This window comes from Camelus bactrianus, chromosome 6 (assembly GCF_048773025.1).
Source record: "Camelus bactrianus isolate YW-2024 breed Bactrian camel chromosome 6, ASM4877302v1, whole genome shotgun sequence".
In the NCBI taxonomy this organism is placed as follows: Eukaryota; Metazoa; Chordata; class Mammalia; order Artiodactyla; family Camelidae; genus Camelus; species Camelus bactrianus.
The window spans coordinates 89149175-89175758 of NC_133544.1; the positions used below are offsets into that span (position 1 = coordinate 89149175).

At 45.5% G+C, this 26584-nt stretch overlaps 1 protein-coding gene and 1 non-coding gene across 8 annotated transcripts in view; one reads left to right on the top strand and one right to left on the bottom strand.

The window, feature by feature from the left end:
* TLN2 (talin 2) overlaps positions 1-26584 on the top strand; it is a 395955-nt gene that overhangs the window by 66526 nt on the left and 302845 nt on the right. For 5 of the 7 annotated variants that reach the window (XM_074366238.1, XM_074366231.1, XM_074366236.1 and 2 more), the window contains exon 2: positions 4463-4552. The gene's annotated coding sequence lies outside the window, so the exon portion shown is untranslated. Of the gene's footprint in view, positions 1-4462; positions 4553-4648; positions 4826-26584 lie in introns of all 7 variants that reach the window. The other 2 variants (XM_074366233.1, XM_074366234.1) reach the window with 1 other exon arrangement.
* TRNAD-AUC (transfer RNA aspartic acid (anticodon AUC)) lies at positions 21600-21672 on the bottom strand. Its single transcript has one exon. It is a non-coding gene; the product is annotated as a tRNA-Asp (tRNA).

The window sequence follows — 26584 nt, forward strand, 5'->3', positions numbered from 1 at the left end:
AAAAATGTATGTAGGGGCTATTGGGATGAATTAAAAATTGATTTAAGAGCATTTATGTCTTTATTTCCTCCCTCCAAGGATACAAGAAGTAGAACTACTATTGTGTGTGTTGAGGGGGCGGAGGGGGTGTGCAAAACTTCTTGATGTTCAAAGGTACCAACTTCCCTTCCTCTCCCAGAGTTGAGCAAAGTGCCTTGGCGTGTATAAATCTGGAGCACACCCAAGCCTCCCACCCACCCCTTTAGTCTGCAGGCCACGCCTGTAGGCCGGGCGCAGGTATGATAATGGGGGAGAGAAGCACGCTGTGGCCTTTTCCTGCCTGTGTTCTCCGAGGTGTGAGAGAATCCTGAGGATTGAAAGTTTAGCACCAGCTGAGTGCCCCAGAGGTACAGGCCTTTTATCAGAGGGTCTGCTTTCATCCCTGGCCCAGGCCCTTGATTTAAAGGAGCTAGCTGTTGGATGTATTGACTAATGCCCTGAGGATAAGGTCTCACACCTCCCGGAGAGTTCCAGCCCCCTCCTTGGCTGGGGAGCCCCTGTCTGCGGGTTGTCTGGGTTAAACATCAAAACGCTACCTCTGGAATCTGTTTCCTGGCTTGGCCATCCTCCCGCGTGGGTCCCCTAGGGTGGAAACAGTGACTGCGCCTGTAAGCGAGCACTTGAACTTGGAGAAGGATCCCACTTAGGCACAGACTCAGTAGGAAAGGGGCATGAGATCATTCTGTTCCCATGTTAGCTGCTGAAACCCTTTGTCTTTCTGGAATTGGCTGGCCTTTACTTTTCCTGAACTCTTAGCGATAGTGTCCCTGTAAGCTATTGTTTTGAGTCAGTCAAGAATGTTGGGCTTGCGTGCATGTGTGCACTTGTGTGCATTCTCTCTCTCACACTCACACTCTCATGCGCGTGCACACACACATACACACAGAGGAGCCCACGCCCACCTTGAGCTCAGGAGAGAGGGCAGAATGCAATGGGATGTTCTACTTTTGAAGGTGACATACAAGAGAATACATTTGTATTTTTAATTTGGCTTTTGCTTTGCGTTTTTAAACTGCAGACTTGGGCTAGGAGGGGAGTAGAAGAGACCCAGGAGGAGATGAGGGGCTATGGTATTTCCCTTTTTAGCCACTTTGTGCTGTGTGTCTGTCCTGCACAGTGTACGGGTGCTGACTATCCAAAACTGGGTTAAAGTGTTGTCTAGTGTCATGGTGTCAGTGTTGGGTGGTTGTAACTAAAAAATGATGGTTTTGTCTGCTAATAAGATTACCCCCCAAAGGGTCTTCTTAGAAAGGCATTCTCTTGCTCAATTTATTAGGAAAGGCGCATACTTTCCTTATTTGGTCAAGATAATATTGGTGAGTGTGTGGGAGGGGCTAGGAATTGAGACATACTGGTCGTGTCTCCATATACCATCCACCTACTTTTCTGGCCAGGGGGTGTCTGGACCACTCACTGAAAGAGGAGAATCCTCACGAGGAAGGTAGAGTAAAGATGAGGCACGTGAAGGAGAAATGTAAGGAAGCCCGGCCTCTGTACCCAGCTGAGGAAGGAAGTGGCCAGACGTTCCTCCAAGTTCTGCACAAGTGTCTCGGCTTCGCTTTTTCCTCAGCTGCTCAGGAAGGCTCACTAAGATGGTGCCTGGTAACAGACTGTGCCCAGGAAACAGGCCTGCAGAGCCGAAAAGTGGAAGGACCAATGGGTTCGCAGAAACCCAACACCAGCTTTTCCCAGAGTGACGGGCAGCCTGGGAGGTCAGCGTGGCCTCAGCCCAGAGCACAGGACTGCCCCAGGGCGTGGCCTTGTAAAAAAGAAGATGTATTTATAGACGTTGCCTCGGGGGCCAGAGCTGGTAACTGTCCCCCGGTGGGCCCCACCCTCAGACAGGCACTGGGCTGGATTCACAGTTTTATTGCTGCGTCTCCAGCTGCGGCTGAGATGAGACTCCTGGAGGTCCCTGTCGTGGAAATGAATCTCTTTGTGAGGAAAACTGCTTTCCTCTGTGACACGCATATGGAAGAATATATTAAATGTATAGGAATCGTTGGAACATCTATGAAACCAACAACCAGGTTAAGAAATCAATCCCATGAATATCTTAGAAGCCTCCCTGTCATCCCAGAGTCGTAATAAGCATCTTAATTTTTCATTTTAACCGATCCTTTTCTCATTACCTTTGTATGCATTTCTAAACCATGCAGATGTTTGTTGATACTTTTTTTCAGTTTTGAAAAACTGAGTCCCAAGCACAAACATAGCTTTGGGAAAGTCCCTGTTGAAACTGTTTGGCAAAAGATCCCAGGCAAAGCCTAGGACTCTGGAACAGTTGTCAGCATTGCCGGCTGCAGAGTCATCCTCTTCCGCCATAAATGCTCCGCAAGGCCAGTTTTCTCGCCGGTCCCTGCCCTTGTATGTCACATGGTAAATGGAGTTGCCACTCAAAGCTCTGTTTACCAAGGACTTATGGAATGTTCAGAGAGAAATATACAAAGGGACTCCTCATATGCATTAAACCAAGGTCCTTAACCAGAGGTACAGAGAGAAACTTCAGGGGACTCGGGAACCCTTTGAAACTGAATCCTGCATGTTCCCCTTTTGGGTGAAAGGGTCCATATGTTTCTAGAGGAGTTTATGGATCCTCTCACCCCATAAGGATAAGGAGTAATGTAGCCATTATGTTAGATTGTCTTTTTTGGTGTTTTATTTTTAAAAATGAGTCCTGGGAATACTGAAGGTGGCTTGAAACGTTTACGAGTCTGCTTGTGTGAGTCTGCCCTGACTTCTTACCTGTGAGCGTGGAAAGGGACCTGGTAGTCGGTTGTGCCTTGGACTATGTGGGGGGGGTCCTTAACCGTTCTGTGGGTGGCCTACCAGGCTTTGCATTTTCTCTGAAATCAGGAATCTTTTACTCTTGACCCAGAGTAACTAAAATGCTAAAATGGGGGGGGGGGGACTGGAACGGTTGCTGTAGTTTCAAAACAAATGACCTCACTGCCTAAATTCCACTTAATGCAAAAGAAACCCTAACTTTCGCCTTATAAATAATAATGGACCTCTGGGGAAACAGACCCAAATACCCATTTAGTGCGAGTGGGGGCAGATTTGTCACTGCTGACGTGAACTCCCTAGAAACAGAATATGACTATTACACCAAATTTGTAGTTACTTCCTCAGAGAGATGGCAGTTTAAATTTATAATGACTGACATTCAGTTCTTCGAAGTAGGTGAGTAATTATGCTTTGTGTAAGCTGACTTAGTGGGAGGTACTTCCAGCTTGTTCCAGCAATGTGCGGGAATTTCAGAATACACTCGCCGAAGGACACGTGAGTCTCATCCTGTTCCTTCTCTTTCACGGATGAGCTGATGGAAGATCCCCTGGGTTAGGTGTGATCTGCTCAAGGTTGCCTTGATCCGTCATGGTCAAATGGAGCTAGAGCCCCAGGGGGAGAGGTGACTGTTTACATGATTATGGCTTAAATATGTAATTAGATGAAGATGAATTTTAAAAAAACATAAGCAGAAGAGTCATTTTCCAGAGATGCAGATCATCCATTTCATTTAAGCAAAATGACTGTTGACAACAATCTTGGCCCCCTCACCTGCGGAATATACCACTATTTATGGTCTCCGGGCATTTCCCTGGAGGGTTCTGGTCTCTCAGGTCTATAAACCTGAAATATGGAAAAGGAGCTTTCGTTTTTTTCTGTGCTGTTTCTATTTTATACATTCAGAATTTCTGGGCCTTGAGGTTTTTGTCTAGAGTTTTTAGACTTTTCTTCTTGTACTCAAATATGAACAGTTCTGGGTTCTTTTTTCTTTTTCTCTCTCTCTTTTTTTTATTTTATTTTTGAAGAAAACCAGGAGTTTCAGTTTGGCTGTTGGAAGTCTGGGGATTAAGGAGAGAGAACTAGAGGAATGGTTAAGATTTGGAACTGCAGGCTGCTTGGTCTCTTCTCCTCTGTTAAGAGCCAGGACGAATAAGAATAGCATTTATTTAGAAACTGAGTTTCATGAAGGAAGGTAATTTACAGGTAAACATCAGCTTTTTATAGATGTGAGCCTGCGATTCGCTTCCTGGCCTTGCCATTTCAGGCTGCTGATTTTGGACAAGGCCTGTCTTTTCTGAGTCTTGGCTTCTCTCATCTGTAAAGAGAGACGTTGGGCCTGATTATCTCCAAGGGCCCTTTGCAGCCCTAGGTCTGGACGCCACGTTGAGGGATTTGCAGAGAGGCTGCTCTGGAGCTGCTGGTGGTGGATGGTGCCTCTCGTGTGATGGAGGGCAGCAGAGTTGCCAGCTGTGTCACTGCACGGGGCTCTGAGACCACTGACTCCAGGTGGCATTTTCCTTTTCTGGTCTCTTTCTAATCTGAGCCCCATCCGTGTCATTCGGTGTTTGGAGAACGCTACTCACCCACTAATGCGGCTGCCTGCACTCACGTGTGTCATTGGTCTCTTCTTTGCCAGCGCGCTGCTGCAGGGTAACATCTGGACTGGGCTCCCGGACCCTCGGATGCTCGGCTGCTGGCAAGTTCCTGGATCGACTTGTTGAAAACAGTGAGTAACCTCTGTGTTTTTTCTACTTTGGAATCTGAGGGCCAGAGGGGTGGTGGCCAGGAAACAGTCTCACTGACGGACTGCCTTCCTCTGCAGCCCTCCTCCTGCACAGCCAGCTCCAGGAGCGATGGAGTTGGTGGCTGTGACTCCAGACACAGCCTTTCTGTCCCTGACGGTCAGACGGTCATGAGGCCTTCTGTGTCCGCCTCCCCAGAGCTGATGGTCTATCCTCACCGGCCTGCAGACAGAGATTCTTGTTGGTGGCATGTGCAGGTGCTGTTCCTCACGGCTTAAATCCTCTTCCCCGCAGTTCCTCCTCGTCCACCACCTCTTAGCCTGGTGCAGCCACTGATGCCAATCTCTTTTAGAGATGCCTCCCCCACCTCCAGGTGTGCTTTCTAGCTCTTTCTCTCTCTGACCTTTGCTTGCATCTTTCTTTGCACTTAAAACAGGAGAGGTCTCTTGAGTCATTTGGTGGACCACCCATTCATCCGTTCATTCATTCAACACATATTGATCATCTACTATGTGCAGGTGGCCACGGTAGGCACTGTCTGTGCGGCCATGAAACTTCCGTGAAGAAAGGACAACACCAAGTGAAAAGCTAAGGAAGTGATCCGGTCTGACCTGGATAGACTGCTTTGTTCTGGGGGATCTAGTTAAAATGCAGACCCCGATGGGGCTGATCTGGGTGGGGCCTGCGAGCCTGCATGTTTGGCAAACTCTGGGTGATGCTGCCGCGGCTGGTTTGTAATTGCACTTGGAGAAGTAAGGTCGAAGGTTCCGGATGCCCCTGACACTTGTCCCTGAGTCTGAATTGGTGAACTGCCTGAGGCGTGTGTCTGTGAAACCCCAGAGACCTGGTGGGAGTTTGTCCAGTTCATCTCCTTCAGCTGCGTGAGACCGAGTGGTCTGAGAGAGGATCCTGACTGGCAAGTACGGGAGCCCGTTACCGTCCCCTGTCCATGGCCACGTCCCTTGTTACTGTGGGTTGTGGTTTTGTCAGTGAAGTGCTCCCTGAAGTACTGTGCTTCTCAGATGCTGGAAGTGGGCTCCATGAGGTGTCCGTAGTGTGCCTACTCTGAAGTCGGCGTTTCTGAGCGAACTGAGGCAGTTTCTTGTTTTTAAGAGCAGGTTGTATCAGCTGGGCTACTGTGGAACTTCTGTGGATTGTTGAGAAGACAAAATGACTATGTTGGAAGCTGAGAACTGATCATGGAAACCCCAGAGCAGGCAGAGCGAGGGTTTGAGGGGCTGGCAGGAGGGGGTCAGGGCGCTGCTGCCAAAGGGGGCGTCCTGAGTCCATTGGTGAATCTGTCCTGGGGGCTGTTCTCCCGAGATGCCAGTGTGTTTCAGGCTCCGCACTGCTTCCCTGCTGCAGTCAGACCTTGCAAAGGCGCGTTGGCCGTTTAACGAGGAGCCAGATTGATTCTCCACTTGAGTAGTTAATAGTCCTAATGGCCGTTTATGGAGCACTTACGACACATTAGGTATTGGGCTAAGTGCTTGGCAGGGGTCTTGGGCCTTACCCCTCCCAACAGCTCATGAGGCAGGTAGTCACCATTTTGCAGAGGACGGGATTGAGGTGGGGGGATGAAGGAACTTGCCTGGGGTGCCTAGGGGCACAGTGATCACTGCCAGTGGTCCTGAGAGTCAGGGCTACAGCTTAGTCCTGGATGACTCACAGCTAGAGGCAGAAGTTGAGGGGTCAGGTTGATTCCATTGTTTTTTGAAGGCCATTCGCTGGCCACTTTGTAGGATTCCTGTATCTGACCACTTCCGAATAACCTTATTCTGCTCAGGGTTATTTTGTCTATTCTGTATCAGATACACAATTCTAGAGCTTAATGGGTTTTAAGTGTTGAATTAGGTTCCTTGATTTTGGCTTCATGTCTCTGCTGAGTTTGTGTATACGGTAACCACTCACCAAATGCAGAATTCAGCTGAACCCACATAATTAGGCTTCCGAGGCAAGGGATGCACTTTGAAGCTCATGTTTTAGGCGATGCGGGAACTGTGCTATTAGGCTTATGTTGCAAACTCTGTGTCACTACGTCCATGCCCACACTTCCCTGCTGAAGATGATACAGGAAAATGGGGCATGAGAGGATGGCTGTGTCCTAGGTCTCAGGTGAATGCCTGGGATGTGCCCTGCCAAGTAAGAGTCCTTGGCCGTAGTAGAATAAAAGTAGATTTATTCAGAGAGATGCACACTCCATAGACCGAATGTAGGCCATCTATGAAGGCCAGAGAGGCCATGAAGTAAGGGGGTGGGTGTTGAGTTTAAAGTAGAAGTAGTTACACACTCTGTAGATAGAGTGCGGTCCGTTATCTCAGAAAGGAGAGCGGCCATGAGGTGTGGGGATTGTTGGTTTTTATGGGCTCGATAACTTCACATGCTAAAAAGTGGGAGGATTATTCCAGCTGCTTTGGGGAAGGGGCTGGGATTCTGAGGAATTGGGCCGCCACCCACTCTTTGACCTTTTATGGTCAGCTCGGAACTGTCATGGCGCCTGTGGGAGCGCCATTTATCATGCTAATGTATTATAATGAGTGCATAATGAAGCTCAAGGTCTACTGGGAGTCAGATCTCCCACCATCTTGGGCCGCAAGGTCAACTGGGAGTTGAATTCTTTGCCATCTTGGTGCTAATTTGCTGTGTCATTCCTTTAATGGCTGTGCCCTGCCCTCTTCCCTCCTGTCTCAGAGTGGTAGGGTGGGCCCACCTATGAAAGTGTGGAATTGAATCTTGAGAAGTGAGAAGACCAGCTCCTTTGCACTTCTTTAGGCTTTTGCACCCAGAGTCAAGGGTCCGGAGCTGGTGGGAGCTGGACTCAGCTCCAGCTCCGCAGTGGGTAACCTTGTGCTCATGTATGTCCACCTGGGCCTCAGTTTCTCTTGCAGGCATCAGTGCGTAGTAGGTCTGCTTTCTGGGCCTGTGTTCTCAATGGTGCAAGAAAGGAATTCCTTGGCAGAGAGAACTGTTTTAGCTATGATGTTCTTCAAGCACTGTGTCCTCATCCTGGCCACTCGTTCTTCAGGGACTGGCTGGAGTGTCCTTTCCACCCGTGTCTGGCTGCATTCCCTGTAGCTGAGCTCTTCGCCCGGGTCTGAAGCCGATTTTTTTGTCTCTAGAAATGAGCCCGTTGAGGTCAGAGATCATGCTTCATCCGTCCTGTGTCCCAGGGCCCGGCGCTCAGCCTGGGGCTCCACAGACGTTTGTTAAAGGAACCCAACAGTGTCATTTACTTCTTCCCTTTGCTTAACAGTGTATCTGAAGAGCCATGACTTAACAAGCACTGCTGATTAACCCCTGAGCAAGCAGGGTGGTGGTGACAGTGGTCAAATGGGCCTCTGGCCATTAGAAGCCTTCACAGGTGAACACAACGATAGGCATTTTCTTGTCTTTTGTGGACTTCAGAAGTCTTCCTCTCTGGGGTCTTCAGTTGTTTTCAGTCATGGGAGAGAGCAGATGGGGTGGAGGGAATTAGATGGAAAAAAAAAAAGCATAGTCTTTGCTGTAACAGAATTTGTTAATATTTTTTTAAGATGGATTTTTACTTTACAAAGGTAGAAAAATAATTGACAACCTGTTGGTATTAAAAAGAAGGGAAAGCTTTGTAATGAGAGAGCAGCTTCCCCCATGATGACACTCCTCCCATTGGTAACCCAAGTCAAGATGTCTTTTTGGCCTCTATTTCTTGCCATAGGTTGCCCCTCTTGGTACCAGATGTACTTTAAAAAAAAAATCTCAATGTAGCAAATTTTAGAATGCTGGGGGACAGAGACATAGGCCCCTCCCTGCCTCAAAGGCAATGATTAACAGTATTCAGATACTTCCCTTTTGCCATCCTTGCTTCCTGCCTCTGCCTCCAGGCAGGATTCCATCAGAATCCATCATTCAGAACATCCCAGCCCTAGAGCCAGCATGACTCACAGGGCACATGGGGTTGGAGGCACAGAAAGATTTTGCCTGTAGCCCACAGTTGAGTGCCCATAGGTACCCCTAGCCAGCTCACTGGGATGTTCTGATCCACTTTACTACCTTGTCTGAAATAGTGGGTCCATGGTGCCATCCACTCACAATTCTTTTCCTTATGTGGGACCCTCAGAGGCATGTTTCTCTTTATTGAAAAAGAGAAACCTAAAAACATGATGTCAAATTACAGGAATGACTGAGAATTTGCCAGTTTTCACACGTTCTCCCTCTCGGCAGACAGAACTCTTAACTGGTTCAAGAACAATAAAGGATACTGTTGATACCGTTTGCTTTTTGTGAGAGAGAAAAATATTTTCAAGGTGATATTAGGACCTCATGACCTTTTCTGCAAGAAAGCATGTTTTTTAAAACCAAAACTAAAATAGTATAATAAAGTTTTGTGTCACGTATTTTAAAAACTCATATCATGAACATTGATTCTGTGCTAAAAAAATTTTGTCCCATATTGAAAGACTGCATAGTATTTCTTTATGTTAATTACTATACATTATTTTTTACATAAAAAGATAAATTATATAAACTTTCATTCTCCTGTTGCTGGCTGGGCTTCTGTTTAAAAAAAATTTTTTTTAATTGAAGTATAATCAGTTTACAATGTTATGTCAATTTCTGGTATATAGCATCATGTTTCAGTCATACATATACATACATATATTTGTTTTCATACTCTTTTTCATTACAGGTTACTACAAGATATTGAATACAATTCCCTGTGCTATATGGAAGAAACTTCTTGTTTATCTATTTTATATATAGTAGTCAGTATCTGCAAATCTCGAACTCCCAATTTACCTCTTCCAACTCCCTTTCCCTCATGGTAACCACAAGTTTATTTTCTGACTGTTGAGTCTGCTTCTGTTTTGTAAATAAGTTCATGTGTTTTTTTTTTTTTTCTTTCAGATTTCACGTACGAGTGATATCATATGTTTATTTTCTTTCTGTTTCTGGCTTACTTCACTTACAATGATACTCTCCAAGTCCATCCACCTTGCTGCAAATGGCATTATTTCATTCTTTTTATGGCTGAGTAGTATTCCATTGTATACATATATATATACACCACAACTTCTTTATCCAGTCATCTGTTGTCATAGGTTGTTCCCATGTCTTGGCTGCTGTAAATAGTTACCCACCCTCTTCCCACCTCTTTTTGCGGGGGGATAATACTACAACGAGCATTTTTGTATTAATTCTTTGTGGACCATGTGGGCATTTCTGTAGAATTTCAAGGTCAAAAGATATGCATCTTTAAACATTCACCTTTCAAAAGATGATATGATTTAGGTTCCCAACAATCGTGGCAGGGCCCTCACTAGCACAGTTATTAATCTTGAACATTTTTGTAATTTTGAAAGCTAAATATATAGAGGGCTCCAAAAAAATATGGCCATGCCAGGTCTGAACGTTAATAGGGCTTCAAAAAAGGCTCTGACGTCTAGAGGTTGCCAGGATGTCCTTTCTGATTCTGCGTTGCAGCCTTCGAGGCCCCATCATACTGCCTCTCCGGACTTGCCTGGTCCTCTCTGAGGGCTCCTTTTCTCTGCATCCATCCCATCCTTGTTTATACCCAGTGGTGCTGAGTGCTGGGGGAGGCTCAGGAGCGTGTGTTAAAACCCAGGAGAGAGGGAAGATATGGATCAGGCTGGAGGTCAGTTCCCTTCCTCTGTTCTGGCTCTGAGGGAAGCTCCTTGATGTATGTACTGTGGCCGTGCTGGGCTGTCTGTGGCCGGGGTCTCCCGAGCACCCAGAATTACTGTGACATTTCAGAAGCACATTTTTGCGAGGCAGAGTCCTGGTCCCTCTGTCATTTGGCAGGCATCTGTGGCAGATCTTGTATTTAACAGGAGTGGCTGATGACAAGATGATAAAAGGCTGATAAAATTCCCTGTGTGGTGAGCTTTGCTGACCTGCTCACCCTAGAACAGGCTGCTTCCTTCTGTACAGCAGCCGGTGCCCTGTCTGGCTGATCCCTGCACCCTGGCGCTCAGAACAGACTCTCTCATGGGCCAGAACCATTTCCAGTACAAGTGCTTGGTTGACACATGCTCTTTGCTTTAGAAGTGATGTTCTCTGTCTCTGGATGGGTCTCCTGGGCATCCCACCTCGCTGGCTTCACTTTTGAGTGGATGAGATGAAGATCGTCAAAAGGAATCACAGCTCTTTGCTCCAGGGTCTGCCTTGGTTTGCTTTGACCTCTTGCCCCTGGAATTGTGGTTGCAGGGGTACACACTCCCCAGCTGTTGGTAGGATGAGGAAGTAGAAGCTACAAATAGGCTTTACTCTAAAAACATACCATCTTGACACCAACCATGGGGCCTGGCATGAGCCTTATCAGCGAGACTGTAGAGTAGCTGGGACGGGAGCTCTTGTCCCCAGATGTTCTATTTAGTGGAAACACTTCAGTGATAAAAAATACCCTCAAACGCCCTCCTGAGAGCAAAGGCCATCCGTGAAGTAGCTCCCGCTGCGTGGCTGGAGCTCATCCCTGCACCCATGGATTACATTTGGCAGCGTGTCCTCTGGCCAGCTGTGTGGCTCCCGGGAGATGAAGGGCAGTTGCACGAAGGAAACGTTAGGGAAAGTAGGGAGGTGGGAGGAGGGAGCAGGTGATCTTTGCGCAGCAGCTGCGTATCTAGGGCTGGGTTTGGGCTCTGCTGCCTTGAGGTCACAATCCAGCTGCTGCTGCTTGGACCTGCACTGGTGAGGATGACTCAGAAATCTGGAAGGCAGCCGAGGTGATTTCACTACTAGATCAGAGGCAGCGCAAAAGCCCTCTGGGGTGGGCGTGGTTGCTGGGGAGCATTTACTGATCAAGTGGATGCGCTGTGCATACTAGTGTTCTGGGCCACTGGTATTTGCCAGTTACTGAGTAACTTGGGAGACATTTTACTTGTATTACTTAAAAAAAAAAAGAAAGATTAGCACTCTGGTGGCAAAATATTGTACACAACAAGGGCAGATGATACTAAATAAATTCAGACTGACATGGAGGTCATTGGTTTTGTGAATTAATTACCTTTAGAGGTCTTAAATGGTCAAAGGCCAGTGGTTTTCCAGAGGTGCCCCAGGGGTTTCTAGGAGGTCCAGAGGAGGACTCTAGGCTCCCCTAAACCCACCTCTCAGAAAGGATGAAAACCTACTCATTTCCAGTTGAGGGAATAGGTCTGGCTTTCTGCTGCTGCTGTCACACATGACCACAACCTAGAGACTTAAAACATCGTAAGTATATTTTATCTTAGAATTCTACAGAAGTCTGATCAGTGGGCTAGGATCAAGGGCTGTTCCTTCTGGGAGCTCTAGAGGAGAGTCCGTTTCTTTGCCTTTTCCAGCTTGTAGAGGTCACCTGCTCTCCTTTGGCTGGTTTCCCCCATCTTCAAATCCAGCTACATTTTATCTCCTGACCACAGTTGAGAAAGGTTCTCTGCTTTTAAGGACTTTTTTGATTCCATTGGGTCCATCTGGATAATCCAGGAGAAATCTTCCCATTTCAGGATCGTTAAGTGAACAACAACTGCGAAGTCCATCTTGCCATGTAATACAGCATACACACAGGTTCTGGAGATCAGGGCATAGACAATGTTGGTACCATATTCTGTCTACCCACAGGGTCAGATGGGGATGGTAACTTATCAGGTTTGCATGGAGGTGAGTGGCAGGAACAGGTCCAAGGACCCAGGTTTCCTGACTGGTCAGGGCCCAAGTCCTTTCCTTCCCACTGTTTTCCGCACTGTGTCATGCCCGGTGGAGGTTGAGTGGTCTCTGTCACAGGCTGCACCGTTCCCGGCAGCCAGTTTGTTCCTGAATACAAGGCTGTGGGCATGAGAACAGAAGGAGCTGTCCCTTCCTAGCATTGCAGCAGCAGGGGAGGAGGGGGAATGGGTGACCACATGCCATGTTCTCCCTTGCTGGGTCAGAGTTCATGGTGACTCTTGATCCCACTGTATTGATAGTCTGTTCTTATCAAGGCTCCTTGTGCCAAGGAACAGAGACCCGGGAGAGCTAGCTAAAATGAGGTGGGTGGGAAGGGATAAATTTGGGAGTTCGAGATTTGCAAATGTTAACCACTATGTATAAAAATAGATTAAAAAAAAACAACTTTCTTCTGTATAGTGCAGGGAACTATATTCAATATCTTATAATATTGAATTCTTTAATGAAATGTAATTCTTTAATGAAAAAGAAAATTAAAACAAATATGTGTGTGTGTATATATATATATACATGACTGGGACATGATGCTGTACACCAGAAACTGACACATTGTAACTGACTGTACTTCAATAAAAATAAATTAATAAGGTGGGCGGGGTCTGTGGGGCTTTCAGTATAGCTGCTGATTGCAGCCAACCTTTATTGAGCGCTTGCTGTGTACCTGGGAGTTCACGCTGAGGACTCGCCAATGCGCTTGTCCGCGCTCGGAGACGCAGCTCTGGGATATTTCTGTACGGGGGCCAGCACACCCCTACTTATCAAAACCAGATGCACCCCTCTGCCTACACTGCTATGGAGACCTCATACCTGAAACTTCCCTCTGTTTTGCTCAGCGCCCCATGGCTTCCTGGTCCAGTCTGTGTGTCTCACTTTCTAATTCCTGGGAGATGAATCTGAGTGGCTGAGCTTGGACAGGCGTCCAGTTGACTTGGAGGTGGAAGAGGGGCACAGCCCCTGGGTCTGTGGGTGGGTAGATGGTGACAGATAGGTTTACTCTGGGGTGGGGGCCTTGCCTTATTCAACAGATGTTACTGTGGAAATGCTTTGCAAGTTGAATTTGGGTTTGTATTGTTTTAAAAGACTTTAAAATAATCTCAGAATTATGAAAAGTAGTAAGAATACAGAGAACTCCTATATAGCTTAACCTAAATTCATCAATTATGAATATTTTGCCACATTTGCTCTGTTGTTCTCTATTATGTATTTTATCTAAACCATTTGAAAGTTAACACACGTGACCTCTGAATACTTAAGCATGTCTTTCCTAAGAACAAGGACATTCCTTTTTGTAACTACAGTTCAATTAGTAAAAGACAGGACCTATATCATTGATTACTATTCACTGTTACACTGTTGAATATACAGTTCATATCCAAGTTCTGCCACTTAACGCAATAACATAATTTATAGCAATTCTTCGCCTAACCTAGGATGCAGTCCAGCGTAATGCAGATCGTATTCAGTTGTCACGTCTCTGTTGTCCCCTTTGGTTGGGAACAATTCCTCTGCCTTTTTTTTTCTTTGGCATTGGCTTATGTACTTCAAAAGTATCATTTATGTTCTAGCAATTTGGATTTGTATGATAATCCCTCACGAGGAGATTCCTCGTGATTGGATGTATTTTTGTCAGTAATGCTAAAAATGGCGTTTTGCATCTTTTTCACTGTATCCCATCAGGAAGCACATGATGTCATTTTGTCCCAACACTGAGGATGTCAGTTTCGACCCTTTGGTTAATGTGGTGTTGAGCTTGTGTAATTTAATCCATGCGTTCTAGAGAAGGTGAGCATTTAAACAGGATCATCTCCTCCTTTAAAGTGCAGTCTGATTTGCAAGTGCTTTTTACACATGGGACTTGACTGAAGCAGTCACCCTTGTTCTGTGCAGGGCGTGCTCCTGAATATAGGTGGAAGGACTGATGTCCTCAGAGCCCATGTAGAGGAAAAACCTGCTCAGGGTAGGAACAGAGCATCATCTCTGCCCTTGTGGCAGGAGTAAGGTTCACCCTGGAGATAGAAGCATAAAGGCCTTGTGAACAGTGAATTCCCTTTGACTGCATCTGGCCTGGCTGCCTCTGATTTATCTAGAAGCACAAAAGATAGATGAGGATGTGGAGAAATTTCTTCTTTGTACACATTTGATAGTTGTATAAATGCTAAAGACAGTGGTCCAGGCTGCTGCCACATGGATTTCTCTTTTGAGGATCTCCTCTCTTCTGACACAGACTCAGTGAGCTGCTTTGGTTTGGTCAGCTTGCATGATATTTGCATACCAGGCATGTAAGCTTCTGGACCATTATGGGATTATGGGATTCCTTGTAGACTCGAGTCTCAAGACTCAGGAGGCTGCCATGTGGGAAGGATGTGCTGCTTAGAGCTCTGGACATTTTCAGTTTGATTATGGCCAGTATTATCTTCATTAATGCTTCTCCAACTTCTGCTTGATGAACTGTTTCATGTTGGACGTTTGACCTTGCTGACCCCTAGAGCTGTTGTTCCCACTTTTTATTAAGAAGCAAACAAAGTAACCACATGCAATCTACTTTAGGGACAGTAAAATCGAAAAAAAAAATTTAAAAAGGGACAAATGTACTTTTAAAAATGAAATATACTAAATGATCACAAACACGATAAGTAACAGTACATCTTGACTCACCTACCTAGTATGCTGCTAAAAAAAAAAAGACTCTTACAAAGATTAAAATGCTTTATTTTTTTCTCAGTTTTTTTTTAATTTATGGCTTTTTTTTTTCTCAAATAGTTTTTTTTTTTAATTTATGGCTTTATTTTTTTCTCAAATAGTTTTTTGATTTGTTCTGGGTAGTTGTGATGCTTACACTTCTTTGTGGGGTTATCCCTGTGTGACTTGGAACACATTTGTCTGTGTCATCAGAAGAATGATGGCGGCAGGTCTTCACCACATCCCAGAGATAGCTGGTTGGACAACTAAATAGGCCTGGCCGTATATTCCCAGAGGTTATGCTTGTGCCTGGATTGGAGTAAAAATTATAGGCAGCCTTAGGAAAACTAGGTTTGGAGACATTCTGTCTTCCCCTAAAGAATGTTAATAATTTAATTCCTTATCCTGTGCCCTGATAACAACAAAAACTTCTCAGAGTCGTGTGTGTTCTTATGTTTTAAAGATACTGATGAGTGTCATTTGCTTTTCTACCGTACTTTAGCCAGCTATGCATGAAATTTTTTACACTGAGTCATCTGTGGCTAACACAGAAGTGCTAGATAAATGTGGTCTGGTGGTGGTCGTGACGGGGAGGTCTGAAGGTGGTCGTGACGGGGAGGTCCGGAGGTCCAGTGGTGGTCGTGCCGGGGAGGTCTGGAGATGGTCGTGACGGGGAGGAGGTTGGGGAGCTGAGGTTGGTGGACTAGGACTAGGATGTCCAGGACATGTGAAGAATAAGGTTTTGAGAAGAAGAGCTAGAACAAATTAAAAGTAATATGCTGAAAAAATACTGGGGCCTCATTTACTTTGGTATCTTCCAGGAAGAGGGAATTCAGAATGAGTGAGTTATCTCAGTAATTAATTGAAGTGTCCCCCAGTTACAGGTGAGACTATTAAGGTTTTCTGGCAAACGTCTGAAGTGCATTATATACTTTCCCACTTGAGAAGTAGTAGGTAAGTATCCTAATCTTACCTTTTTTCCCCTTTGTAACTCAGAATTCTGTGCTGGCTTGAAATAGTAGCCACTCTCCAGGCTGTTAGGGTACAGGGGTTGGTCCCCTCCCTCCAATAGGTCATATATCATCTGACTGTCTGAGTCTGCCTCAGGAACCCCCGTCCCTGTGCTGTTTGGACATGCCTTCAGGCAGGACTGAAAGGACCCAAGATGTACCTAAAAACCAAGTTGGTAATTCTGGCCTCCTGGGAATTGCTCTCTTCGGTGACTTCAAGCACGTATTGTGGGCTCAGTGATGGTTTTTTAGTTTCCGCCTGGGGTATCTTCTCATGGCGCAGGGTTGGTGGCTGTTCTGTATCTGGGTCCTAGCTTACGAAGTCACGACAATATGGAGAGGTCAGCGCCACTGAAAGAAGATTTTGTTACTTATATTTCCTGAGAGGAGGGGCCATGCCTTGTAGGAGGCATCAGGGTGGTCAGGAGGCAGAAGACAGGAGGGAAGGGAAAGCCTTGGCCAGAGTCCTTATTGGGATTGCCACAGGAAGGGCAGGGCAGGGCAGGGCAGAGCGAACAGCCTGGGGTGGCTGGTTTGAGTAATCCTGGCAGGCTTTGGGCCATGAGGTGGTCTCTAGGTGCCTGGTACCTGGCCCTGGGATGATTTAGGGGCTTGGTGTTGGGTAAAGGAGGTGATGGTGGGTATAGACTCAGGATTGGCTGGCTTCTAAGAATTGGCTGGCCCTGGGATGGGCAGCCTCTCCCCAGGGCTCTAAAGCCCCCCATGTCAGAGCATCAAGAATACAGAAAACAAGAACATAGTTCATGTAGTTGGCCCTGTGGTGTACGGATGCCACACAGACAAATCCAGTCTAAGACAACGCAGTGAGAACAGTGGCCTCGTAACAGATGGGTGGAGGTTGCTGACTGCCTGACTTCTACGTGCCTGTCGGATTACTGTGAGCTCATTAGCACCCTTGGCTCTAACTCTGTAGTGCTGGGAGCTTTATGACAGTGGGAGCCTCACTTCTCCTTTCTGCTAGAAAGAGGTGTCTCTGTCATCAGTGGAGGGTGTTTCCTGTGTTCTTGTTCAGGAATGCCCTTCAAGGCAGATGAAGCCTTATTTTAAGGGAAAATAAGCAAATTACGGGCCTCTGAGAACTGGGGATAAGGGAAGCCATGTTGGTGGGGAATGTGTTTCCCCCTCAATTTCTGGTGTGCTTGTATATATTTCAGTAAATGGCTAGATGTCCACCACATTGTCATTTTATGAGCAAGCTAAGTTATTCAGATGCATCTTACCACTTTTATTTACTGTACAAGTAATAAGTGCTATGACAGAAACGTTAGAAAATTCAGATCAGTAAAAATAAAAGTCGCCCTCATAATCCTGCTATCTGGATATATCCTCTGTTTTTAAAGTATTAAATTCTTCAAGATGTGACTTTGCTTTCATAATTTTTTGCCAAAACATTTTCCCCCATAGCTTCCAGAAATTTTGAAATTCTCAGTTGCGAAATTCCTCCAAATTGTGAAATTCATTAATGAAAATGTGCAAATAAGATTTCATTTTGCATCGATCTATTCCAAATAATTGCCTTCTGTTACGGTGAAATTTGCGTAATCACAGAGAAATTTGTCAATTCCTTAGTCTCTGATGACCCTCGGGAGGTGATCTGAGGTTGGGCTTTAGACAGAATGTAATAGCCCAGGACGATGCTCAGGCCACCTTCTCGCCGTGTTACCCTGGAGAACTTGGAGTGTTGGTGTGGCCCTCCTGTTAGGGGTGGAAGGATTGGAAATCTGGACACTACTATTGCATTTGCTTTGTGTTCCCTTCTGCCTTCTTCGGGATGCTGGGTTAGGATGTTTGTAGTTTAGTAGGTGGAGAGCCGGATAATTGGTGTAAATCATGATCTGGGAAGTCTGGTCCCTGAACAGCTGTTGGCCAGCTGCAGCGCTGATAACTCAGCAGACAGTAAACTTCCATCTGAGAATCTGAAATTGTGTCAGAAACGGAAGGGCTGTCACATAGATCTGGGTTTCCAGCGTTGCCTCACCATCTAACCGCCATGTGAGTGCCGGCCAGTTAGAAAGCACCTGAGCTTAGGTTTCCTCAGCTGTAAAATGCTGCTCACCTGCGCACCTGGTAGGATTGCTGTGAGAAGGGAGCCGAACAAGACGATGTAGGTGACGAGCCCATCCTCATGCCTGGCTCTTAGTAATCGTGCAGTAAGGTGCTGTCTTCCCGCCCTCCCTTGGTAGGTTTTATTTTTATAAGCATAGGATAGATTGGAGCATGTTATTGTCAGGCTTGAGACTGTTCTAAGCTCGCCTTACAAAAGGTCTCCGGAATCTACTCATCGAGGCCCCTTTTACTCTTTCACATAATACGCTGGTCCATCACAAATTGGGCTAAGTCTACTGTAGGGAAACAGCACTGAACCCCCTAGTCTGTAAGAAGGGAGGATACCGGTGAGGAAGGTTGTTTTCAGACCTGCCAAAATTAGGGATGCAGCCCCCCTCTGTTGGGGCAATACCAGGATTCCTTTATTCCCAGGAAGACAAATGGTAGGAGGCCAGAGGGCAGCACACGGGCCAGTAGGTATCACATGCACTTTTATCCTCAGTGCTTTTAGCCTCTTCAGTTATCCCAAGGGTCCTGAGACCCCTAAGCGGGTGTGTTCCCTTGGAGTTGGGGTGCACACAGCCAAGGGGGCACCCTGGCCCTGCAGCCTTCACTCAGGGCTGACTCTCCCCAAGGCTGAGGTCCTGGGCTCTTGGCAAAATTTAATTACAGCCTCTGCCTATGGCTGGACCTCAGCTGGCAGGGTCTTGGGGGTTTTAAACAAAAGCATGAGCCTCTCCAGAAGTAGATTAGGGAGATGTCCATTCAAGCAGGGGATTTGTGCATGTTAATTCTCAGAGCAGATATCTGACAGCAAAAGGACCATGTGACCTTATTTAGAAAAAAGGCTGCGCTTTGTTAACCTTTATTCCCTCAAGAAAGAAAAATCATTACATGGCAGAGGTTCAGGCCCCATGGGGGGTTTTCTGGATGATTCTCCACTTTGAGAGTCATGCTTCCACAGATAGGATAAAATTATCAGAAATTTCTGACTGTCCCCACTGCATATTCTTTTTTTGTTGGGAAAAAGAAATCCGTATTTCTTGCATATCCTAGGCTTTTGTCCCTTCCTTCCCAGTCCTAGCAGATAGGGGAAAAAAATTTTTTTTAAAGGAAGAGGAAAAAAGACATTGATTTGAAAAAACATTGCCCTGTCTCCTACCCGCTCCCCACTGCCCCACCCTCGACATGCTTATTCAATATTGGTAAGTGGTGAATAGATTCTAAGCGGATTCACTCAAAGACAGCTGCGCAAGTGATGCGGGCCCCCGACAGGCAGCTAGGCTCCTCCTTTGAGCCTTCCTGAGACGCTGCCCACCCCCTCAACGCCTGCCCTGGTTACCCCACCCCCAGCTGAGCCCTCCCTCCACCCTGTTCCCGTAAGACTGTTCACATCTATTTCCAAGAAAGCAGCATGGAATAAAGGAAGAGCGCACGACGTGGAATTGGAAGACTTCAGTCCAAAAGCAGGCTTCACCACCTCTTAGCTGCAACTCGGAGCTTCTGAGCCTGTAGCTCCTTCACTGCACTTGCAATTATACTGTGTGTTGCCGGCTTGTCTCCCAGCTAGAAAAGGGAAGTCCTGGAGGACAGGATGTTGCTCATCCTGTTATTTCCAGTCATTTATCTAGTTACTCATTTCTTTATACAATTACCCTCTTAGAACCCAAGAATAGAGAGATGAACATGATGCCATGTGGCACGTGGTTGGAATTACAAGCTGCTGCTTCCCCTTTTCTTTTTTTTTTTTTTTTTTTTTTTTTCCTTGAGTGATGTGATGCACATATAGTTGAGGAAGCTTTGGCCCTTTCTCCCCAGAGCATTCACTAGAGAGGAGCAGGACCTGGCCCTGCTTGTTTACCCTGACTGCAAAACTTCTTCCCTTTTTTTAGGTTGAATGAAAGAATCTTTAAATTCTATAGTCTTTACAATTTTCCCAAGCTTCACACACATGGTTTTATATAATCCCAATATAACCCTTTTCCCCCCTACTTCTGTGTTGCCTTTCCCCCAAACACTTGTTTGTTCTCTTTACCTGTGAATCTGCTTCTTTTTTTTATTCTTTTTTTTATTTTTTAGTTTGTTGTATTTTTTAGATTTCACATATAAGTGATAGCGTACAGTATTTGTCTTTCTCTGTCTGACTTATTTCACATAGCATACTTGCCCTCCAAGTCCATCCATGTTGCTGCAAATGGCAAAATTTCATTCTTTTTAAAGGCTGAGTAGTATTCCATTGTGTGTGTGGAATCATCTTTATTCAGTCATCTGTTGATGGACACTTAGGTTGCTTCCATACCTTGGCAGTTGTAAATTGAAGCCAGTCTTGGAAATGCCATTCCCATGGGAGGCTTTCCTAAGTTTAGGGGTAAAGTGAGACCTTCCAGTTGAAAAATTTCCTGCCCTCTGCCAAGGTAAGCAAGGGTGAGAAGGGGATCAGGGCTTACAGCTTTTAATGAGATTGGTAGAAATTGGGAGCAAGAGGCTGAATACATGGAACAGAATTTGAGGCGCCTCGGTAAACAGACAGTGGCCATGGAGAAATAGGAAATGCTGGTGTTTCAAAGACAGCTCTGTCACCTGTTCCACCTGGAGAGGGTAAACTATTATTACTCTTCCTTTTTCCAGAAGCAATTTTGTGTTTGAAAACCCCGAAGGACCACATTCCACTTGATCCCTTTTATTAACAAAAATTGTACTTTGCAGTGAGGGCGGGGGTGGCTGGGGAGCCTTTTCAAGATTGGAGCCCGGAGGCATTGGGATGGTTAATTACATGTTTGCCTTTTGGCTTCTTTCCAGCCTTTCATCATGGATGACCCCTTATCTATAATTTTTAGGCCAAAAAAAGTCCTTTTCCTCTTTTGTGTGTTTTATGAGGCTAAACAGATGATGATAATGATCTAAGCACTAGCTTTGGAAAGCAATTACAGTGGATGAAAAGGGTCAAGATAGATTCCACCACAGATGTCAGCCCGCGGAGGCTGTGATTCCCAGGCATCGCCGGGGTTGAGCTGACCAGTCTGGCCAGCTGAGCTGGGAGTCCTCTAACTGACTCACTCTCCCCATGGAGGTCTTCCGCAGCTGCTGGCGTTATCTGTGTACGGAGAGAAGTGACCCATTTCCTGGGGTGAGGTATACAAGGAGGCTAATTTCTCAAAAAATCACAAGTCTGGCTGCACATGAGAACCTCCTATACAGCTTAGAAAGAAATTACAGGGAACCCCATCTCCTAAGATGCTGTCTCGCTGGAGTTCAGGTGAGCATTGGAGTTAGTGTTGTGGCTAGGATGGTGGATCAGGACTGAGCCCACTGGCCCTCCTCACCCTCACTGCCCAGAGTGGGCCATGGGCCCAGCAGCTCCTGCATCACCTGGGAGCTTATTAGAAATGCGAACTCCCAGGCTCCGCCCCGGCTTCCAGCATCAGGACCTGCTGTTTAACAAGGTCCCAGGTGGTTTGTGTGCATGTCAAGGTTTGAGAAGCCTCGTCCCCTATGGTTATATGAGATGATCAGTGCTTGATTGTTCCTGGCAATGGAATATTGATTCTGTACATTTATTTACCTTTTTTTTTTTAATTAATGGAGGTACTGAGGATTGAACCCAGGAACTTGTGCATGATAAGCACACACTCTACCACTGAGCTATATCCTCCCTCTGATTCTGTACATTTATGTATTTAGTTTACCAGTACCCTCCCTCCTAAGGATTGGCTTACGATTTGCATAAATCTAATTTTTAAAATGATAATATGCGAATCATCTCTTTTATGGATTGTAACTAACTTTTAGTTGCTTTGACTTTCATTGTTCACACACGCATACTAATATTTCATTTAAATACACTTAATCTGTAAGATGAACTGAGTTCTGTAGCCAAATAAGGAGGAGGATTCTTTGGGCTCTGCTTGTGTGATTCCTGCTTTTGTTCCCTGTGCCGTGAAGCAGCCTCTGGCTGTGTCTCCCTCCCCCTAGGTGGAGGTGATTTGCTCCTCCTTGGGGCTATGGTTTTCCCCTAGTGTCTATTACTGCACTTGCCTCAGTGTGTTGGAATTTTTGTTAGCATTCCTGATACCCATGGGATGAGGCCCTAGTTTTATTCATAACTGCATTGCCCGCATCTGGGGCATACCTGATGTGTTGTATAGGGATTCAGTAAAAGTTCACTGGGGAAATGAGTGAATGAGGGACATCGAGGATGAAGGGCTCCTGGTATACCTCTGAGTGTGGATGATTCCGGTGCACTTGTGTTTCTCCATTACTCCCTACCCAAAATATCTGGGGATGGAGAGTGAGGGTCACTTCATTTTCTGTTGGAGATCTTGGTACTTGATTGAAGAAGATTAAATCAATGGAGGTCAAACAAAATTAGGCTAAATGGACAGATCTTTAATTAGGTGGTTAGAATGGCCATTTACAACATCTCTCGGTGACTTGTAAGCATGGTGATTTTCTCAGCTCCTTCTGGAACATGCCCTCCTGTAAATTCATGGCTCCTGCTTCCTTAGATGGGGAGAAGTCTGTTTCCAGGTCCAGCGGTATCTTTGGGTTGATGACCTTTGAAAATGGTTCTATAGAGCTCTGGCCTTAAATTGCAGCCACCGAGAGCTCTGCTAGCCACGGGTCTCTGAGGAATAGCAAGAGCCTCATTATAATATGAATTTTTTCCCCTGAGGATGGTTTTTATGCCAAGAGACTCCACATTCAGCTTAATATAACCTTAAGTGCCTCATAATTGAGAAGATATATTTATTGTTGAAAATTGTAAAAAAGGAATGCATCCTGGTGTCCGTGTCAGTGCTTCTTTTGGTGATGGGATTGTGGATTCTTCTCTGAATTCCACAGCATCTGGTCCCCTCTTTGCTGATGTCGCAGCCCTGGTGGACTTTTACTTGCTTTTTGAAAACTAAGGACATCCTGAGCTTTCTATCTTAGTTGAAAAATTTAAAGTCTAGAATTTTATACCTGTTAAGAACAAAAATCTAATTCTTACTTATATTTTTTAAAGTAAAATGCTCTGGTTTGTCTCTCTGACCTCGCTTGATTTTCTTAATCTCTCTTTTGTAGGTTTACGATTTGGTTTGCAGTTTTTCAGCACAGTGGAGCAGCCCCTAGTATCACCCACTGCCCCCAGCCCTGAGATGATCTTAAGACTGTGTCTTTGAGGTCATTTACCTTCAGTAACTGTTTGAAATTTCTTACAAGCTCGTGCCCAAACACGGCATGGTTGAGGGAACTGAAGGCATCTTTGGCTTTCCAAGGAGCTGGGATAGCGAGAAGCAGTGATACTGAGTAAAATGACAGTGAGGAGTTAAGTACTGCACGTGAAACCAGGAAGCTGTCTCAAACAAACACTCCTCTTTTCTCCAGCTCCCTCGCTGTGGGGTGGCATTTCACACCGCGGGGACTTTTCAGGTAACAGGTTCTTACATTTCAAAGCTCTTGAACTGAATTCGTTTAAAACACTCTGGAAGTCTGTCTAAATATTTCTTGTATTTCTTTGTTTCAAGGAGTGTGCTAGAACAATGTTTTTCCTGATCATTCAAAATCATTGTTGCTTTACAGCTGCTTTTGTACACGGGCGAGTGATTTGAGTAGAACTGTTTGAATCCCACAAAAGCATGTCCCCAAACCTCTTGTGAGGTTTGAGTGCTGAGTCTTTGAGTCTGTTAAGCTCCCTCATGCTCAGTGGTCAGTTCCCCCACTGTCCCTTCTCACCTTCTTAGTGGCTACTTACCCTGGTAGAAGGGCCACTTGGCAAGTTTGTTGGAATTAATCATATGCAATGGTCAATAATTTTGAGTTCAAGCAAGAGGGACTTGCTTTCATCAGACAGTTGTGTTGGGCTGTTGGACAATCTTTTCATTTGCTAGATGAAAAAAATTTTTTAATGTGTTTCTGTGTTGGTGGCTCTGTCTTAGAGAGCCTGGGTGGCCGTGGGTCTGACCTGTGTCTGAATAGCCCTCACAGGAATTCAGGGTATATCCTGGTGTCAAATGATCCCCAACACCTGATGTGATGTTTTCCATAAAACTTACTTTCTAGGAGGATTTTTTTTCTCCTCTAAAGTTTAGTCCTTTTTATGGATAAATATTCATTACTGATCCATTACGTTTTAGGAAGGGTAGGGGGAGTATGTGGAGGGCATCGAAAATTGTTAAATTTGGCAAAAATGTTCAAGGAATTAATAGACTCTGGAGAGAGCTGTGTAAAGGTTACTATCAACAGAGTAGAGGTCTATTGATGGAATATAATGGAGTCTTAAGTCACTGATGATTAAATGGCCAGTGCAAGACAGAGGGTTGGACTTTCGTTCCTAGGACCTGTTAAGACAGAATTAGACATGCCATGCTGACTTTATGGAAAATTCTAGGAATAACTTATTGAGTTTTTTTTTTTTTTTCTGGGCCTACATTTATGTTTGCAGTCTGATCGTTCTGCTCCCAGAGACATTGTTTTTACTTCTTACAAAATACTGAATAGAGAAATGGCCTGGATATGACTTGAAACCAGGCTTCCTGTAAGCAGACATAGTTTGAAATTGAGAAAAAAAGTATAAAACTGCAGGTGATCAAGTGTACTTTGCTGAAATTGGCCATTCCTTCAACATTTTCTCAAATTCTTTCAAAACTACAGTTCAGGTGGGAGTAACAGGAATGAATGTCCAAATGGATGGTAGCCATTGGTGGTTTTTTTCATGTCTAAAATGAGTGCAACAGGGCTTTCCCGGCCAACATGGCTCCACAGACCACATTGGGGAACCAAATATTTATTGTCTCACCTGTGCTCAGTATATAGGGAGGCACATTGTGGCTGGCTTCCATACCACAAAACAAAAGGACACCTTTGCTGTGGATTAAACTGGGATCCAGTGGGGCAGGGGGCAGGGGCAGTCCTACTTGCCTTTGGACTTGAGGTGCTGAATCACGGCTGGGCTCAGAGCAGGCCAAACCTAAAACAAGGCAAGGAGAAGAAGATTATGTTAAATAAAACATTCTTAGAAATGGCTGAGAAAGACCTGGAATTTCTGCTGTGGCCAGTGAAAGCTCCATCAGGACTCACTTGTAGTTGGGCACAATGTAAAATTCCTTCTTTGAGGGAGCACTGTTGGGAAAGGAATTTTTGCCTCAATTGAGTAACTTTGCTCTGCTATTTAATATGCATACCCTTCTTGAGCAGTTAAAGATGCAGAAGAAAGATAGCATTGTTTCAAGACGGTTCTCACAGGCCGTTCTTGGCCATCTTTCCTGAGCATGCAGGCCCTGCCATGGTCCATATGTCAGCATGATTTTGATGTTCAGAATTTGGTAACCTGAGGGGGCTTGCAGTCTTGCCAGAGCACTTCTGTTCCTCACTGATAGTGCCACTGAAAAGGGCATTTTGTTTGCATTGGGGAGCTTAGAAATATTCTGTGTAAAGGTGCAGTGTGCTGTGGGCATGGTAGAGACCATCCCAGTGAGTGCAGACCAATGACCTTTTTCAAAAGGCTGAGAGAGACTGGGAGAGGTAAGCCTTCCCTCCATGCATTGTTTAAGAAAAGGTGGAGATTTGTCTCTGCTCCTTGCTTCCATTTGGCCGAAGGATGTGGGTTGGGCCATCTCTTGGCATCCTCAGGGCTATACAAAGTCCCTTTTGTTCCCCCTTCCTCCTGAGCCAGTCACATGTGTCTCTTGGCCTGTGTTTGTCAAACAAGCCTTTGGCTGAGGCCAAGGGGAAGGCTGGGGTGGACATCCATGACTGGCTGCTGAGAAATACCGTCAGTTCCGGCCCTGCTAGGCCTGTACTGAAGGACCCACCCTTGCATGAGGCTGCCTGGATACCACCCTTAGTTTTTTGATTGGCTCTTCCCACAATGAAGCTTCTACTTTGCACTGCGCTGGGAAAACCTTAATTCTTAGGTAGAGCTTTTCATGGTTTGCTCACCCTCTGAATTGTCAGGCTGTGTGCTGGGGTGCAGGATATCTAAGTTGCAGAGGTGACTGCAAGCTGTCCTTGGGAAGGACAAGACCCAGTGAGAGGGACACATCTGTCCACACAGGTGGGAGTGGACCTTGGAAGTGGTTGTCTTTTCTTTAATTGGCAGGATTTTAAAGTGGTAAATGATTTTATGCTTGATCTTTCTGTATTTATAATTTTTAAAGATCTATTTTGAAGAACCTCATGAATCTTATAACCAATTTTGGAGAGGATGATTTCCAAGGTAAATAACCAACAAATGGGCCTCATGTTTGTGGAGGGTCAAGTACTGAGACACTAACTGAAAACCAATTAACAACACAGTAGGATCAAGGGGATGCAGACAGCATGGCTTGTGCATGGCTTTGTGGTCTTGATTGCTCTGTTTGTCCTGGGTCTCTGATGGGCCCAGTGGGAGGCCTGGTGACAGGTGGCTCTGCCTTGAAGAATATGACGGTCTAATGCATGAATTGGAAGGCATCGCCACAACTTTCCTCAGCTAAATGAAGCTTTACAGAATTTGGGGTCTCTTCCCCTTGACGAGGCTGCCTCCTTCCTTCTTAATTTCTTTTAAAGACAGACCCTGTTTTTCTTGGAAAAGACATGGTAGCT